This window comes from Prinia subflava, chromosome 4 (assembly GCF_021018805.1).
Source record: "Prinia subflava isolate CZ2003 ecotype Zambia chromosome 4, Cam_Psub_1.2, whole genome shotgun sequence".
NCBI classification, from domain to species: Eukaryota; Metazoa; Chordata; class Aves; order Passeriformes; family Cisticolidae; genus Prinia; species Prinia subflava.
The window spans coordinates 6694542-6700541 of record NC_086250.1 but is presented as its reverse complement, the minus strand read 5'-3'; positions in this window follow the sequence as shown (position 1 = coordinate 6700541).

Here is a 6000-nt window from a genome sequence, read left to right as displayed (position 1 = left end):
GGTTATTGTGGCCAAAATGCAGGAAACAACAGGGTCCACAACTGCACTGATCCTCCGAAAGATCACCCAGAGGTCCATAAGGCAAAAGTCTCTTGATTCTCTTACACAGATCATACTGAGTTAGGTTTCCCCATTTTAATTTTTATTATGAATTTATAACTGATTTCTGCATGGAACAGATAACTGTTTATAACACATTATAAACAGGAACAAATTAGTATTTCCAAACCCAAACAGGTACTGTTTTACAAAAGTGGGGCAGCATGGCAAAGAAAGAAAGGCAGTTGCTCAGGGAGGTTTGGCTGTCCCATCCCTGGAAGTGTTCAAAGCCAGGTTTGTTTGTTTTGACAAAGCCTTGAGTAACCTGGTCTAGTGAGAGGTGTCCCTGCACATGGTAGGGAAGGCTGGGACTATATGGTCTTTAAGCTGCATTCCAACTCCTTAAGATTCTACAATCCCATGATCCTATGAAGCTGCCTTGATTTGGACTTGATGATCTTGGAGACCTTTTCCAATCTTAATGATTTTATTTACATCAGTGGTAAACTGCATTGCTTGGCTTTTACTTTCACTGGAATGTACCATTCTGTAAGCCAAAATCACAGGTTTTACCAAAAACATAATTCTTTTTCTTTAATTCATAGAAGAAAAAGGACTGATTAATCCTTTGAGAAAACCTAGAAACCGGAAAAGTAAAGTTGTCTAGGAAGAAAACTGATACCATTATTTGAATCCTTTCTAGATAAATAAAAAAAAGCCCTTGCAAAAACCTTCAAGGAAAAACACAGCATTTAACTGTGAATATTTTCCTCCCCTATGAAAGAATTTGATTTAAAAATAACTGCATTCATTGCAGTTACCTTTTTAAAGTGATACTCAGTCAGCTGCACTCTTCTGTATCCTCTCCATGCAACACTGGCTCATAGTCACCTGAATGCAGGACCCAAACAGATGCTATTTTTCTACTATCTAAAAGACATCAAGTCTCATAGGCCCATCTATGAAAGCTCCCTATGGTGCAAAATCAATGAGTAAAAAAATACTGTCTGGGTCATGCTATTCCAAATGTCTTAGATAAATTTCTAATTATTTTTTATACTGAGTCTCTATATTTATAAAGGCATTTAATTCTTTCTGCATTCAACATGAATCAGCACCTAAATATATTTAAAACTCCACCATGTAGGACAAAATGAGAAACAGAATTCCTTTTACAGGCCAAAAGTATACATGGGCCAAAATATTGCCAATTAAAATTTAGGACAGAAAACTACAGTGAGAGGTAAACACACAAATGGAGCACAGGCTAACAGAAAGATGGCAATATTCAGAGAATTAAGTTGTCTCGTTTATAATAGTAGCTGAGCCACTTACTCCCTCTTAGTATCTTCAGTTTTTCATTCATTTATCAATATCACTCCTAAGTCATTCATCAAAAGAACAGTAAAGTAAATCCAAGGGGTGTAAAAGGACAAACAGTGCTGGTAGAGAATATGCAGGTCATTCTCCTGTGTGTGGGCAGCATTTTACGTATATAGAACACTTGATTTCAATTTCTCCTCTTTTAATGAAGTGTAGTTCAGAGCTGAGTTTTTGCAAAAGGGAACTGAAGCAAGACACAAGGAATAAAGAACGTGAGTTTCTGAAGCTGTGCTGTTCATGTCTGTTGGTGACAGCCAGGCTTTGGCCAGCACTGAAGTTGGAAACCATATGGTAAGTGTCACAAACACTTGGAAAATACTGCTCTGAAAACTACTCAAGACAGCGAGGAGCATGTTCCAATTACAGCATCCACACTGTAAGTCCAGTCGGCACGGATGCAAGGCAGGATGAAAAGCAACAGGCTGAAAATCAGAATACTTTAGGAGCAGTTGCTGGGGCTCTGTCAATAAAAGCTGTGCACGAGCGAAGAACATTTTGGCCTTTAGGAGTTAAAATAATAACATAATTGAACACTATACCATAGAAAAAAATGTGTTTGTTTTTTACTTGTTTTTTCTAACTTAAAATTTGTTGTAATCATTTGAGGCTGCAGTGAGTCAAAGACTTGATGTGTTTGCAGGGTGTCTCAAACAAAAAATATCTTTATCAAAAAATATTTTTGGTCTAAAATATTAGCAAAACCCAACATCCATTCAGTATAATTCAAATAAATCAATAGCCATGCCATTGTCTGTTCTTCACCCAATCTATTTGCTCTTTGTACAGGAAGTAGATACTCAGTTCTCCATAGCATTTTATACCCAGATGTAAGAACTGAGTGTGGAAAGACAAAGCCTGAGCACAAACCCTAAGCACAAAGCCTAAGCCTCAATTCTGCACCAGTTATGCTTCAACTAAACTGCTGCATTAGGAACACTTAGTGTCTCTGATAATGAAGGCTTATTTCCCTCCAGTGCACATTTGAAATTCAGTTTACCTGCCTCTTCAGTGCATCACACAATACAGGATGAAAGAATTTTCCAAAACACAAGAATCTTCCTGAGAAGGAACTTCTGTAAGTGAAGAATCCCATTAGAAATCCCTCCTTTCTCTACCCAAACACTGTAACTCCAAGTACAAATGCCACACCTCACCATCAGATAACGACTGTACTCTGCACAATAGAAAACCTGATGTGCCTTACCAATGAGCAGCAAATAATCCCCGGTGATGCTCCTGCACTTTGTTCCATCCCGGGGAGCCAGTGCCAGGGGAATGTGTCAGATATTTCTGTGTTCAGCACACTGTCACGTTTGCAAACTGGTTTTTACCTTGGCATGTCAAAATTATCCATGCCTGCTCTGTGTTACTCCAACTTCCTTTTACATTGAACTCTGCTGAGTGATTTATAGTTGAACTGGTTTAATCTTTGTAGATCAAGTCTTCGTCTAGGGCAAACATTAAAGGCTAAAAGATAAAGAAACAGAGAAAAAGGAAGCTAGATTGTCTAAAATACATTTTAAAACTAAATTAAATTGCTCCTAGTGTTTTCACACATTTCTCTCTCTCTCGTACATTCTTTTCACAGACTGGGCCAAATTCAGTAGACACATTGAGTGGACTTATTTGATCTCAGGTTATTACTTAATTAGATGACAGAGAATTATTACAGGACAGGGAGCCAGTGAGAGAAAGAATAACCCTGGGCAAAACCAAGACTCCAAATCTGAGATATAAATACATATAAAGCAAGCTTGTTATTTTGCACTTTTTCCAAAAAATATTAGTGCTAAATTAGGAACTGGCATTGCAAACTCCAAAATTATCATACACAATTGCCTCAAATTCTCAGAAAAAGAAGATTCAGATTTATATGGGGAAGATTGCATTATAGATGATGAAAAGATTATGTATCATGCTCTAGGAAAGTTTATTATTTCCTAATCACTGGGAAGACTCTGTGGACTGGAATGTGACATGGACAAATTGACATTTTTGTTTAAGAGGCCTATTATAACAACTGAAAATAAGTAACTAGATCTTGCACAAGTTGAAAAGATGGAAGAAAATGGATTTTTTTTGTTCTCACAGTTTTAAACCGCAAGTTGTACACAATATACTTCATGGCTACTCAAATTGTAAGTGATACAGTTTCCATACTCTCAAGAAGATGGGGATCCACAGGGTTACAGATTTGCTCTTTATATTCTAAAATAATTGGGAATATTCTACCTCAGCTGGAGGGGAACAGTATCTCACAGCAGGAGAGGACAAAAAACCACCTTCCCTGCCTCCCAAGCACTGGTACCTTTCCTTCTCTGTCTCATAGGACTGCTTCAATTGTAGTCTGTTGGTGCTGTCTCAGTGGACAACACTACGTTTATTACAGCATTAAATTAACCTTTCTTTCATTTTACTTCCTTTTTTTCCTTCTCCTCCTTTTTGTTATTTTTTGTATTTCCTTTCTCATTTCTCTCTCCGAGATCTTTTGAGACTCATTTAGTAACATGGAAGAACAAATGAAAGCAAGGAGAAACCAAGCTATGGAAACCAACAATCTATTTTGCTTGTATATTACTACAGAAATGGTTTATAGAGTCTCACTTGCCTTGCTAAATTACACAGTTATCCAAACGGCCCTGAGGTTGTGCTTTAGAACTGTCTGGTACATAGCTGACATACAGATATTTCTTCTCTGTTCCTCTCAATGTCACAGTGATATTGAGATAAAAGACACCTAGATACACAGAGATATATTTTAAATGAAGAAAAAATATATTCCTTTCATTTTTTTAGAGGCAAGAAATGAAATCACAAAATTACAGAATAGTTATATTTGGAAGCAGCCTCTGGAAATCATGTGGAGGCTCCCTCAGCCAAACAGAGCCACTTAGAGCTGATCACTCAGGGCGGTATCCAGATGAATTTTGAGTATCTCTGAGAATCAAGACTCATCTTTTCTGGGCAATCTGTTAGAGTGTTCTATCATTCTCCTGGGAATGACTTCCAAGTACAAAAGCACAGCTCCATGCAAAAGCGGCACCGCACTCTGTCGTATTATGAAATATAAATGTTTAGAAAAAAACCCAGAAAAGCTAAAACTGAAAATTCACATTGGCAGTCAAGTAAATCATCACAATTGTTCATTTTATTTCATATCTATTTGTGTATTCTTACCTACTAGGGATAATACTCTCAACCAAAAGTTTCAATCTCTGTTTGTTTTCTGTGACATGAACATGAAGATAACCCTACATGTTCACACTCAATACCATCATATCCTTTGATTAAATTGTAAGCACTTGATAAGAAAACAGAGGATACCAAAAGTACTGAGATCCCACTGCTGACTTTAATACTTTTGGATGTGCAAATAAGCCACTTCAAACCAAAACTCACAGTGTCTCTTCAATGTAAATCTGCCTCAAGATTCCAGAAAAAAAAGACATCAGTAAATTTGTATATTGATGCAGCGTGATGACAATTATTATACATATATTTTTCTCTAGACATTAAAAAAAAAAAAAAAAAAGAAAAAACAGTTAATACTGATAAGGACAACTATACTTTCCATAGAAAGTAAGAATGAAAAAACCCTTCTGTGATATTTAGTTTGTGCACAGATTACTCAGGGCCTAAGGCTTCAGCACAGTCCTAAGTCAGGTCACAGGATGACAGTGCTTTTAGGCAGATGAACAGAATTTGATTATTCTATGCATCTAGGACCTCACATTTCAGCATATTAAAACTATTAACATGGCTCCATTCTAAAGATAAACAAGAGTTTCTAGACAAAACAACATCTTTTGTTTGCGTAAATGCTTTTTACTGAATCTGAGTAGCATTTGAAAACCATACATTCTTTGTTTAATGTTCCTTGCCAAGAATGAGAACACCATTTGGACTACAAGCTCAGTGACATCATTGCTGAAGAATGAAATTATTTTCCTGGCTACTTAAAAAACCTGGATACTATATAGCATTTTTAAAAGTGTCTGTTCCTAGGATATACATGACCAGTAATTGACATTTCCCAGTAGGAACAAATCCTCTGTTTTCGGAGAGGTCAAACAGACCATGCACAAGATAGGGCTCATAATTCCTTTTTCCTCAATGCACTACAGAGAAAGGAAAACAAAATGTCAAACAATTGGCTCTTGACAGGAAAATATAAAAACATGAACAACTTATTGGATGAGACCAGTTGCCCATCTATCATCATATCCTGCCTTTGATAGTAACTTATGCATGCATTATTAGAGGGAAGTAAGAGAAAGGCATAACAGACACCTTCAAAAGAAGATAGCTGAGCTTCTACCACCAAACTATGAGCTTCTGAGCCAGTGGAGCACTGATGTACATTTTATCTTTGACTGCGAACAGTTCCACTGCCTTGAATGAAACAATGCATGTTCCTAACTTGCTTTAATGATTTATCACACAGTGGTCCTTAATAATTTGCTTAAGCCCTGAACATGGCTGTTCACATCATCATTTTCACAACATGCCCGAAGTGGTTCAATAGATTCTCAATAAACATATAAGAAAATTGTTAATTTTATTAAACCCGCTCAAAGG